Here is a 13784-nt window from a genome sequence, read left to right as displayed (position 1 = left end):
GAGTTGAATAGAAGCACACAAAAACTATATGTTATACCATGCTTACCGGCTGGTGGCAAGATCTCAACCCTCGATCTGCAGAGAGGTTCGTCCACCGTTCGATGGCCGGATAGGGTCGATGGGATCCGGGCGCGAAATTGGTATGCCCGAGGTGACAGGCTCGTAGGTGCTTGGAGCACTGGGCGCACATGGCCTCACACCATCTAGCCCTTGATCTTTCCAAATGGACGATGCTGCCTCGTCACCGAAGTCAAGGCCGGATACAACGTAAAACTTACAGATGTCTCGGGATTTAAACCAGTACACGATAGCAGCTGCCATAAATTCGCTTCTAAGGACTGACAGTCCCATTGGAATGTGCACATAAACCCGTTACATACTTTGAAACATTATATATGCTTTGAAATATATTGATTGTGATTTTGCACGATGAACCTTAGGATTATGATGTATAAAAGGAATATATATATATCAACTGAATGAAAAATATATGTATAGATATTCGAACAGTCATGACTATTACATTTGTTATGAGACTGTATTCATAAGGTTAATAAAGTAGAATGCATGTATGTGTAATATATGGGGTTAATCGCCATAATTTTTTTTTTTTTGCTCCATATGTGTGCGTGACAATTTGGTATCAGAGCCAAAGGTTTACAACTCTGTGACCTTTGGGAAAATTTCAAAATTACAGTAACATAAATATAAACAGTATCATGATGAAAGTTCAGATTACGCTAAAAGTAAATTATATCTGTTTAATGAGTGATTCTTAAGCAGGTAGTAGCAGGATGAGGAGAGCAATTAGCGCCCCTCATGGAAATTTGGATCAACCCGAAAATGTGGGACAACCTCAGGGACATCCTGAGTTTTGGGTGCAACTGGGAGCAGAAGGCCGCAATACTAATTTGACGCTAATGAGGACAATTCAGGAACTGAAAGATGAAATGGCCCGGTTGCGTGCAGATAACGCAAGATTAAATGTGGAACAGGAGAGGATCCTGAAAAGTTTATCCGATAAGCAACATCAACAGCAGTCACATCCGAGGCCTGAACAGCCACGAGTATCAGATGAACACAGTTTTCACACTGAGCCAGAGGACGCGGAAGACAGAGTAGAGACGCGGGGAGAGAAGTCTGTCGATGCTTCTGATTACCAGACTCCAAAAAGACCACGGATGGAACTGCAAGGGGAGTTTCGGAAAATTAAACCACCTCATTTCGATGGGGAATCAGAAGAAGCTGCAGAGGCGTGGTTAATTAATATGAATAAGTATTTTCAAGTGTATGAATATGATCATCATCTTAAGGCAAGGCTGGCTATATTCCAGCTGCAGGCCAAAGCCACGCTATGGTGGGAGGAGGTCAAGATGGTGCGGGGAGTGAGTGAACAAGATGTGACATGGGAAATGTTTCAGAGATATTTCAAGGAGAAGTATCTGACAGAACGCTTTTATGATGAAAAAGCACGAGAATTTCATTATCTGCGGCTTGGACAGCAGACCATTGACGAGTTCGTAACTAAATTCACATCCCTGCTTCGTTACGTGCCCTATATTCGTGAGGAGAAGGCTAAGGTACAAATATTTGTTAGTAGCTTACCTCTGACAATGCGAGAAAGGATAGAGTTCGATAATCCGAGGACGATGGATGAAGCAATTCGGAAGGAAAGACTGTGTTATCAGCAAAACAAATCAAAAGGAGAAAATTCTGGGAAGCGTTGGACAGATAAGCGGGGCAGTAAAATGCCTATGGGAAGTAAGGGAGTACGCAATAGTTTTCAAAAAGGTTTCTCGAAAGGAGCCAATACTAAAAATCCAACTAAAAATCAGAACAGATTCAAGCCTCCTGCAGAACCCAAGTATAGTGAACAGCAAGTTAGATTGGACAATGAAGGCTCAGCTCGGCCACCTGTTCAGTGTTGGGGTTGTGGCGGACCCCATTATATTAGAAATTTCCCTCATCGGAAGGACAGCGATCAGTTGTCCCAGATCTATGAAGCTTCGACAGTAGGAGATGTTGCTCGATCCATACCCAGAATCAATGCAGCATTGGAGGATCGACAAGCTGATTACCAGCCAACAATGATAGAGTTTGAAGGTAAGATCTTTGATCGACCTGTTTCTATTTTAGTAGATCCCGGAGCTACTTTAAGCTATATAAGTCCCAAAGTTGTGGAAAGCTGTGGTTTGCAAACTACCAAATTTAAAAGTCCTTGGCTAGTACAGCTGGCCACTGGAGCCAAAAGACGAGTACTAACTAAAGTCAGCAACTGTCCATTAAGGTTAGCTGGTCAAACAATAACAACTGAATTAAACGTACTCCCTCTTGGTTCCTATGATGTGCTGATAGGAATGGATTGGTTGGAACGACGATGGTCTGTAATTAATTGTAAAACGAAAACAGTTTCTTACCGAGATGAACTGGGTGTGGGAAAAGAGATTCAAGGCATCCAGAAACCAGTACAGATTCGGCCGATCACGGCCTCACAGCTGGTCAAATGCATCCGAAAGAAATGCCAGATTTATGCAGTACAAGTGGGGTATGCAGATTCTGTGGATAAGACTGCAACTGTTGAAAATATACCGGTAGTGCAAGATTTTGCAAATGTATTTCCTGAAGAAATTCCGGGGCTGCCGCCTAAAAGGGATTTAGACTTCACCATTGAGCTGGTACCCGGAGCAGCCCCAGTGTCCTGGGCACCCTATCGGATGAGTGTGCCAGAGTTAACTGAGTTAAAAATGCAACTGCAAGAGCTGTTGGATAAGAAGTATATCCATCCTAGTGTATCTCCTTGGGGAGCACCTGTGTTATTTGTAAGGAAAAAGGATGGAACTCTGCGTATGTGTATAGATTATAGACAGCTGAACAAGCTGACTGTGAAAAACAAATACCCCTTACCCCGCATTGATGAGCTGTTTGATCAGGTGAAGGGAGCGACAATCTTCTCCAAGATTGATTTAAGGTCTGGTTACCATCTAATCAGAATCAAAGATGAGGACATAGCCAAGACAACTTTTCGTACTCATTACGGACACTACGAGTTTGTGGTACTGCCTTTTGGATTAACTAATGCACCTGCAACATTCATGTGTTTGATGAATAGTGTATTTCATCAATACCTAGACAAATTTGTATTGATCTTCATTGATGATATACTTATATACTCCCGGAATATCAAGGAGCATGAGGAACATTTGAGGATAGTGTTACAGACATTACGGGAGCATCAGTTATATGGAAAATTCAGCAAATGTGATTTTTATAAAGAACAGATCCAGTATTTGGGCCACATTATTACGAAGGAAGGTATAGCTGTGGACCCTGAAAAGATTAAAACTATAATGGAATGGCCTACACCCAAGGATGTAGCAGATATTCGATCTTTCATGGGGCTGGCTGGATATTACCGGCGGTTTGTAGAAGGTTTTTCTAGAGTTGCCTACCCTATTACCTCCTTGCAAAAGAAGGGAAAAGTGTTTAAATGGACAGCAGACTGTCAGCGGAGTTTCGAACAGCTTTAACATTTACTTACCACAGCACCTGTGTTGTGTGTGGCAGATCCCGAAAAGGAGTATGTAGTTTGTACAGATGCCAGTAAGGAGGGCGTGGGTGGAGTGCTAATGCAGGAAGGTAAAGTGATTGCATATGAATCCAGAAAGTTAAAAGAACATGAGCAGAAGTATTCTGCCTAAGATTTGGAATTAACCGCTGTGATCCATGCTTTGAAGATGTGGCGCCATTATTTAGTAGGAAGGAAATTTTTGTTAATGACGGATCACCACAGCTTGACTAGTTACTTTAGTCAACCCACTTTAAACGCAAGACAAGCAAGATGGGTGGACTTTTTGGGAAATTTCGATTTCGAAATTAAACACTTAAAGGGAAAGGAGAACAGAGTAGCTGATGCACTGAGTCGAAAAGTGCATTGCATTTATGAGATTGGTATTAGTCAAGGGTGGTCCACTCTTGACAAAGAGATTGAGGAGGCTGCAGCGCAAGATCAGATTTATTTGCAAAAGAAGCATTTGGTGCAGAATTCAGACACCCGTTCAATACAACAAGGTTACACCTTGAATGCAGCCGGAATTTTGTGCTACCAAAAGAAGATTTATATACCCAATCAGGGTGGTATTAAAGAAAAGATTCTGGATGAAACTCATAGAAGTCCTTATGCAGGACATCCTGGTTACCAGAAATTAATCACCTCGCTAAGGAAGGAGTATTACTGGCCAGGCATGAAGAAGGATGTATTAGAATACCTGGCGCGCTGTTTGGAGTGTCAACAGGTGAAGGCTGAACATCAGCACCCTGCAGGATTACTACAGCCAATATCCATACCAGAATGGAAATGGGAGACCATAACCATGGACTTTATCACCGGTTTGCCGAAATCCAAAAAGAACAATGATTCTATAATGGTGGTAGTGGATAAACTCAGCAAGTCAGCTCACTTTATATCGGTTCAATCCATTTATCGTGCAGCTCAAATCTCAAACATTTTTATGCAAAACATATTTAAACTTCATGGGCTGCCGAAAGTAATAATATCTGATCGTGATGTTAAGTTTACCTCAGCTTTTTGGAGGACCTTATTTGAAGGTCTAGGAACTCAATTGAGCTTTAGCACCGCATATCTTCCGCAAACTGACGGACAGACTGAGCGAGTGAATCAAGTAGTGGAGGACATGCTGAGGTCTTATGTGATGTAGCAACCTACGCGATGGGAGGAGTATTTACACCTAGTGGAATTCGCCTATAACGATGGCTATCACTCATCCTTGAAGATGAGCCCATTCGAAGTACTTTACGGCCGGAAATGCCGCACACCCTCCAGTTGGGGTGGACTGGAGGACAAATTCTTGCTGGGTCCTGAGATGTTGGAAGAAATGGAAGTTATGGTGAAAAAAGTTAGAGCTAATCTAAAGATGGCACAGGACAGGCAGAAGAATTTTGCAGATCGGAAGAGAACATTTAGAGAATACCAAGTGGGTGAACATGTGTACATCAGAATTCGAGCTAGGAAAAGTACCCTCCAATGGAATGCTTGTGCCAAATTGGCACCGCGTTTTTGTGGACCATTCCAAATTCTGGCACGGGTAGGGCCGGTAGCTTATCAGCTCGCCCTACCCAGCCATATTCGGGTTCATAATGTCTTCCATGTATCAGTTTTAAAGAAATATGTGTATGACCCTAGGCATATAATAAGTTGGCAGGACATTCAGGTAAGGGAAGACTGTTATATAATGTAAACCTAAAATAGAATACTAGTAAGCAGCTGACTTGATTGTCATGTGTTTCAGGTGGAACCGGAAGGAGAGTTCCTGGTCGAACCAGTGAACATATTAGATCGGAGAAGAGTCGAGCTGCGGAAAAGGGTCATCAGCCAGGTTAAAGTGCAGTGGCAGCACTTTGGGCCTGAAGAGGCCACCTGGGAGGATGAGCAAATGATAAGGGATACTTATCCCAGTCTGTTTTTGGATGAACAGCAACATCGGGATGATGTAGACTTTCAGGAGGGGGAGATGTAACATTCCCCGTGAAAAGTTAATGTTAGTAAATAGTAAAAGTAATTATGAACAAAGACTTTATTTGAAAAGTATATATAACTCTGTTATTAATTTTATGTTAATCAAAAACAATTGTGTTAGTACTATTTGAACTGAGCTTATGATTAATCATGGTTAGTAACTGTGGAATCAGTTACAATGGAACGCTAACTACCTTCAGGAGGTAGTTGAGACCCCAGAGGAAAAAGGGGGAATTGCCAAGTCTGGTTGGGATCAGATGGCAGAGAAGAAAGAAAATGTTCATGCTATGTCTGGTTAGGATCAGATGGCATTAAGGAAAGGAATTTTCCTGTGTACGCTATGTCTGGTTAGGATCAGATAGCGTTTACTGGCGAGACCAGTGTAATTGCAGTCGAGAGGACCTGCAAGTGCTTGGGGGTGGAAGATTAAAGAGGAACTCTTCCTACGGACGGGTGGATTGACAAGCATTACAAATAGGTTTGGTAGATAAGCAGGTATGGCTTACTACTTATACATCTGTTAAAATGTTTCCTGTACTGTACTGTACTGAGAAAAGTGAAATAAGCTGACAATTATCTGCCTATTCTTCTTAAACAGTATTATGAAAACAATTATTTCATGCTGTGTGAATTATAGAAAACATATTTGAGTGTAGAACCGGAACTGAATATACAATCTGAAGGAAGAACACTAATGTCTGTATGAAAGACAACAACAGAACCTAAGTTTGCATGGTTCTTAAAGAAATAACAGAAAAACACGATAAAGGGTTTATAATAACCTCGGTAGCAGCATAAATGACCTATCAAGAAATGGTATAGTAAGAACCCTCATTCATATGTAAAAGCAAGAAAATATACAGATATTTAGAAAAGCAAGAAATGTACAGGCGCTCTCTGCTGTAATGAATGGTAGTAAAACCCTGATACACTATGTATATATTCATGAGTGAATCTAGAGAGCCTCGCGGCCCAGCAAAAGTAAAAGAACAAACTGTGCATTACACTTAATCCACAAGGGAATATCAACAGAGAACAAATACGATATGATTTCCATACCAATGAAACTGAGCAAGTAAACTACGACCTCGTACAAGTATGGAAAAGGGGAAAAACCTTAACCTCGGCCGGCGAAAACATGAAACAAAACCGGAGACCATTAATAAAGACTGGTTAAACACTTCGGCATGCTGTTACAGTCGCACAGTGGTGTCACATGGCACAAAAAATACAAACATGTATATATCTAAGGTAAACCCATAAAAGTACAACACATTCTAATACCCTGAAAAGAACCAACGACTGCATTATATAAGTATAAGCACATAGTCGAGTTAGCCCGCAACTCTGTTTAGGAACAGTTGCCTTGTCCGCCTTAAACCGGACGCAAAACCAAAAGAAAACCTTTGAAATCTAAACTTAAAAGCATATATGACCTCGACATTTGAAGAGATGGTCATACAGTCAATTTAATTAGAAAGAAACATTAAAAATCCTGGACATTAAGTCTGTATATATATAGCCGTGGCCAAGAAGGCGAATAAACAAAAGAAGAACATTGTATATATAGCTGAAATCTATTGAATATCTCGTGCTCTTCCTCTCTAAGGCATTTTAATGAAATAACCAGGGAATCAACCCTCATGTTCAGTATTAAAGCTTAAACATCATACTGTCTGAGTACAAACCAGAATAGGCTTCAGAAATAAACAACTATACATATCAGAGGGTTACGGCCATGCATGAAATGCTTAGCCTGTATCTTTCCCTAACCAAAGACTATCATTTAAAACAAGGATAGAAGCCCCGAATTGATAAAGGGACCCCAGGCCGCGGTGGTGCTACCCGACATTCCTGTCAAAGTAATATAAACGCTCAGCTGTTACCCTGAACAGATGCAACAAATGAAGTTAAGTTAGGTGGCATTCGAGCCTACCTGTGATCCGGACAACAGATAGAGCGAAGGGTTCCCTATCCTCGATAAGGAATAATCACCGGTTACCTGCACACCTGAGTCAAGCCAGGAAAACGAGAGCTCAGGTTAAATGATGAAATACCATAACAAAATAAGGAACTGATACAGACGGTAGCAAGACAAGGGAACGACCTCATACCTGTTTATTCCAGTGCGAAAGAGGAACAGAACTGAAGTTTGGAGCTGAACGAAGTTGCATAAGCATTGGACAGGCGAATCGCCATAGCTCTGCGACACACCGTCGCACCGAAATGAGAAACAAAATGAGTTGAATAGAAGCACACATAAACTATATACTATACCTTGCTTACCGACTCGTGGCAAGGTCTCAACCCTCGATCTGCAGAGAGTCTCTTCCACCGTTCGATGGCCGGTTAGGGTCGATGGGATCCGGGCGCGAAATTGGTATGCCCGAGGTGACAGGCCCGTGGGTGCTTGGAGCACCGGGCGCACATGGCCTCACGCCATCTAGCCCTTGATCTTTCCAAATGGATGATGCTGCCTCGTCACCGAAGTCAAGGCCGGACACAACGTAAAACTTACAGATGTCTCGGGATTTAAACCAGTACACGATAGCAGCTGCCATAAATTCGCTTCTAAGGACTGACAGTCCCATTGGAATGTGCACATAAACCCGTTACATACTTTGAAACATTATATATGCTTTGAAATATATTGATTGTGATTTTCCACGATGAACCTTAGGATTATGATGTATAAAAGGAATATATATATATCAACTGAATGAAAAACATATGTATAGATATTCGAACAGTCATGACTATTACATTTGTTATGAGACTGTATTCATAAGGTTAATAAAGTAGAATGCATGTATGTGTAATATATGGGGTTAATCGCCATAAAAAAAAAAAAAAAATTGCTCCATATGTGTGCGTGACAAGATGTTTGTGTTTGAAACTTTTGTCTAATTATTATCTTATTTGCAATTTAAAAAAAATATATTTTTATTTTTAAATGGAATAATAATTTTTGGAAAATATTTAACTTTAAAGATCCGCTACCACTATTACACTAGATACAACTGTTTCATAAATACCACCACAAATGAGCCAATTACAACATGTTTTTTAAAACTTGAATAAGTAAAATGAATTGTTCACATAAAAAAGTTAAAAAATTAAACTAATTAATTTTTTTAATAAAAGATGAAATTCCATTTTTCTATATTCATTTTGTCTATTATTATTATTATAATAAAATAGCTATATATATATATAATAATAATAATAATAATAATATATATATATTTATATATATATATATATAAAAGTTATTTAATATAATTTAATATAAATAAAAATATGTTTTTTTTGGTCGAAATGAACGCCAAAAAATACTTCGAATGGGTTAGGAAGTTTCTGCAATAGATTTTTCCACCCTCAACTTGCTAACGACACACGTTTCATTTCGTCGAGTATCAATATCGTTTATGTAGTTTACAATTTGTTTATGAAAGTAGAATATTTGATTGGATTATAGGCGATGACGTATGATTTCAAACGAAACAGATATATTTACTCTGTCAACTCAAAGATTCAACGAATATTATTTTAATAGTTAAATATAGCGTAAATGAAGTTTTAAGTTATTATAGTTTTGGTAAGAGAATAAGTTATGTTTCCAGAAAATAAGAGAATAAATTATGTTATAACCCGGAATAAAGTTATATTTTACAATGAATAAATATATGGAGTGATGGTTTTAATTTATTATTTTTCATTTAAAATATATTTTTTGGGCGAATTTATTATAAAATAATTATTGTTTTAAAACATATTTTTGGGCGAGTTTATTGTAAAATAATTATTGTTTAGTGAGATCAAATTAACATAACCTAATCTTTGGTAGAGTGAACTTTATAACTTGGTCTATTTCTAAGTATTTTTGACAATTATCATTTTATTGTAAAATGCCAACAAAATTTCCTTTGTATATGCTATGTAAATCAAAATATTTTTGATAACTATCATTTTTTTTACTGAAGCTTCTGATATTCATAATGAATTAAACAAAGTCTTTCGGTAGAAATCACATGAGAGAATTTTTTGGCGGACGCGTTTCGAACCAACAAGTGTGGTTCATCATCAGGCCAGATGAAGAGGCAGACCATGGCAAAGGCTTAAATAGAGAGCAATGTATTTGAACAATAATGTTTAAATTATAATATTAATATATTAATATATCAAAAACAAATATTATTAAGTAACGGCTATATTAAATGTCTAGTTTTTTGAAAAAAAATATTTAAATAATAATATTATTTCATTAACTTATTAAAATTATTATTATTATTTAACTATCATTTTATTGTAAAAATTTATTTTAAATTTAGCAAAATTCTTTGTATATACCATGTAAATGAAAATAATAAGTACAATATTAAAATTTTAATATTTTAAAAAATATTAAAAAAATAATTATAATTGTGTAAAATCATATTTTATATTACTAATTATAGAGAATTGTTAAAAACAAATATGTTTCATTTTCCTTTTTTGGGTTATACTATAAGTTTTAGAAATTTCTTATTTCTATTTTTTTTTTCAACTACCAATTTAATATAATATTTATTAGATTTATGAAAAGATTATCTCTCAAAATATTATTTTTTAAAATTATTTTTATAATTAAATATCCCCATGTGTGTTTTTTTTCAACTACTAATTTAATATAATATTTATTAGAATTATGAAAAAATTACTTCTCTCAAAATAAATAAATATATATATATATATATATATATATATATATATATATATATTATAGTTATTTTTATAATTAAATATGGTAGATATATAAATAATAAAATTATTATGATTTTTTAAGAAATTAAGTTATAACATTACATAATTGATAATGGTTAATGATCATTAAGACTAAATTTGGTTTATTCAATTCACATGATATCTACTTAGTGATAAAATATTTCTTTAAGTTTGGTGATATATGATTAATATCTCTTAATTTTTTTTAAATCTTTCCCAATACATTTTTCCAACTATTTTAGCCAACTAGTTTAAACAATATCTTAACAACACATTAATTTAGGAATTATCTTATTGGAGGGAATCTCTCACATCCAACTATTTACAACCACTTCCTAAAAACTAGGAATAAACTCCTCATGTAGACTAACTATACCTAATAATGACCAATAAGCTCAACAATTAGATATGATCTTACACATATGACACGTAGGAGTTACATACTTCAATATTCTCCCTTCACAACTACCAGAGTCTTAATCTTCATCATCTCAAGTCTTCAATATCTTATCCTCTGTAGCAAATGCTTCACTATGACTTGAAGAACCTCCTCAATCGAAAAATCTACCTATAGTCCAATCTGGCACTTTCACTTTATACCTCGATCATGTACACATCACCAAACTATCAATGTTCCTATAAATAAATAACCATCCACTAGAATGCATGGTTACATAATCATTATAAGTGTTCTTATAGTATGATATCCCTTCATGGACATGGTTCATTCAACTTCTTGATGAACTCCCCTTGAATGTAAAACTTCACCTCCTAGAGTCTAAAACCAACAATATGGCCCACCATATCATATCTAGCCACACATGGCCCACTCCTCAAAGTGTTAAAGAACTCCCTAATAGAGGTCATTGAACTAAACTATAGAAGCAATTAGGTCATTAGGGAACACACAATAAAGGGTATGCATGCCTCTCTAGGTCTTATAACGACATGCCATTTTCATGTTAAATAGATATGGGTACAAAACACTCCATCTAATGGATATATTAGGTACACAATTTTCAAGGACCACTAAATCAAATCAAAACAATGTATGTAGACTTGCTACAACTATGATGTGTAGATCACAGTACAATATGTTCATGTGTGTTATTATTCAACTCACACAATTTTACCTTATTTGCCCGTCATTATCTAGTCTCTATTGATGCCACAACTAATATCCTTTGCTGCCATGATGCTTCCATAAACACTATCACCTACTTTTCTTGGACCAAGCTTCAAAGATCTCTGTGTTGTATCAAGAACCTCTTTGTCCTCCTTGTTGCAAACTCATCATTCACTCCAGAAAAAAAACTTGCAATCAATACTTTCTTTTCTTAGGAAAGAACAATGCAACTCACTTCCACCTCAAAAAGTGTCCATGCTCCTTGAACCTTCACCTAAAGAATTGTCATCATGTACTAGCTAGAAATCATTCATAACATTAATACCTTAGATTGAATTGGAACTTATTGTACTTTAGGGCCTAAAATCAACTGACCATAAAGATTGAGTAATTGGCCATCCCATGGACCTACTTCCATCTATGAAGATACATGGGTGCCATCCACTGTACTCCCTAATTATTTAGGAAAGTAGTCTAGATATGGGATTTATCTAACTCAATCTTGCATTTTCTGCACCTTCCATTTTGGACTTATAGTGCAACATTCAACTATCAGTTTAAGGAGTAAAACACATAGGTAGAACTCCCTTCTGGCTATGCCACTTCTTCACTATCCAGATTCATGAATGATTACAATGCTACAAATTATCAGAAAGAGATAAAATACATAGTGATAAGATTACCATTTTTTTCTACAATCATTCACACACTAGGAATCTCAATGTTTCATCTTTGGCATCTTTGTTTGCATATTGGTTCAATCTTCATCTTGTAGTTTCATACTTTAGGAAATTGTTAGAGTAGTCAATTCTAACAACCATGCACCCACATATTATTTTGATTAGGCTCAATATGTATTTTTTACGAACTCTAAATAAATTCAAGCACACAATTTACTTTACTTCCCAAGGATTCTAAGAAATTTTCATTGAAATAGAAATATGCTCTGATCGCTTTCGTAGCCCTTAGCTAAATGTTCATATTATTGTATTCAATATTTAAATATTGGATCCATATTTTCTTTGAGTTGGGGGATCAACTTCAAACCATGCACAATTATGATTCTCTTTGTAGCTTCTCTAGGATTCAACTTTAGTAACTCTCTATCATTGCCATGTTTTTGTCATTGTCATCTGCAACCAACCAAATGTAAATTTATATTCATCCCGAGGTTCTAAAACCCTCAAATATATACCTTTCAACCCTTCAATATCATCCTCTAAAGTATCCTTCTGAAGGAAATACACACAATATTTCTCATTTTCTTCATCAATTGGAAGCTCTCCACACACAAATTTTGAATAAAGTTCTACTTTCTTCTTCAATGCTACATAGCTAACTAATCCATCATTTTCAAATTTTAGTTGAATTTTATCCCTATGAGATTGATATTCAATGCCAGAGTTCTTTTTGAAGAAGATATTATGAAGGGTATTGTTCCTTTTCCTTGCATGATGCAAATCAATTTTAGGGGCAACATCCTTGTTCCACTTGGCCTCCTCTTGGGTTCTATAGAGTCGAGCCCTCTATTCTAACAAAAAAGACACACTCACCCCTTATATGGCCTTCTATTTCTTAGGCATATCCCCTGACTTTGTCTACCATCCCAAAAACCCAATGTAACGACCCTGGTAAAAATTCATGTAAAAAAATATATATGACCAAGGTCATGGGACACGTATTCCAAGCTGAATGTTGGGAAAACATCCTAGTCGGTGTTCATTTCGGTTATTATGGCTAAAGGAAAATGGAAAAGGAAATGTCAAAGGCTTTGGAAAAGGAAAATGACTTTAATTAGCATTTTGTTTATGAAAATAATGGAAATTAGGAGAAAAGGAAGGTGAAAGGTCACAAGTTGCATCTGAGGAGGAAAATTAAGGAAAATAATGGAAAATGAAGAAAATAGAGGTCTCATTGATAAAAAGGCTTTTGAGGATCAATTCATATACTTTTGTTAGTTTAGTTTTGGAGCGCTCTCTCTATTCTCTCTCTTACACACTCTTGGATACTTAGAATTTTCATGGAACACTTCAACATTGGCTCAAGAAAAGCAAAGAAGGCAAGATGAAGTAACGATCAAGCAAGGAAGAGCAGGATCAAGCAGCTACAACGAGATTCTTTGCAGGAATTGAGTTGCATGTATGGTTTCCTTGCTAGTTTTGGCATGCATGGTTATGCATGTGTGTAATTGGTTCTCTTGTTGTCACGAGCATGGGTTTTTCCAAGTGTGACAGTGTTCTTATGCCTTGCCTTGCCATTTCCAGATAGTGATGGTGTGATGGGGTTTTCATGTTTTGGTTGAGCTGGATTTTCGGATGAATTGGAAGCTGAATGAGGTAGATCTCTAAATGAAAGAATACA

General features: G+C 36.6%; 1 pseudogene; it reads right to left on the bottom strand.

Moving 5' to 3' along the window:
- Positions 1–13066, bottom strand: part of LOC149241083 (uncharacterized) — a 49197-nt pseudogene extending 36131 nt beyond the window's left edge.
- Positions 13067–13784: the final 718 nt, after the last annotated feature.

The sequence above is a fragment of the Pinus tabuliformis genome, chromosome 8 (assembly GCF_031772625.1).
Source record: "Pinus tabuliformis cultivar Carrire ecotype Pingquan chromosome 8, CPIR1, whole genome shotgun sequence".
NCBI classification, from domain to species: Eukaryota; Viridiplantae; Streptophyta; class Pinopsida; order Pinales; family Pinaceae; genus Pinus; species Pinus tabuliformis.
Note: the sequence above shows the minus strand (reverse complement) of the source record. Positions and strands in the feature narration are given on the sequence as shown.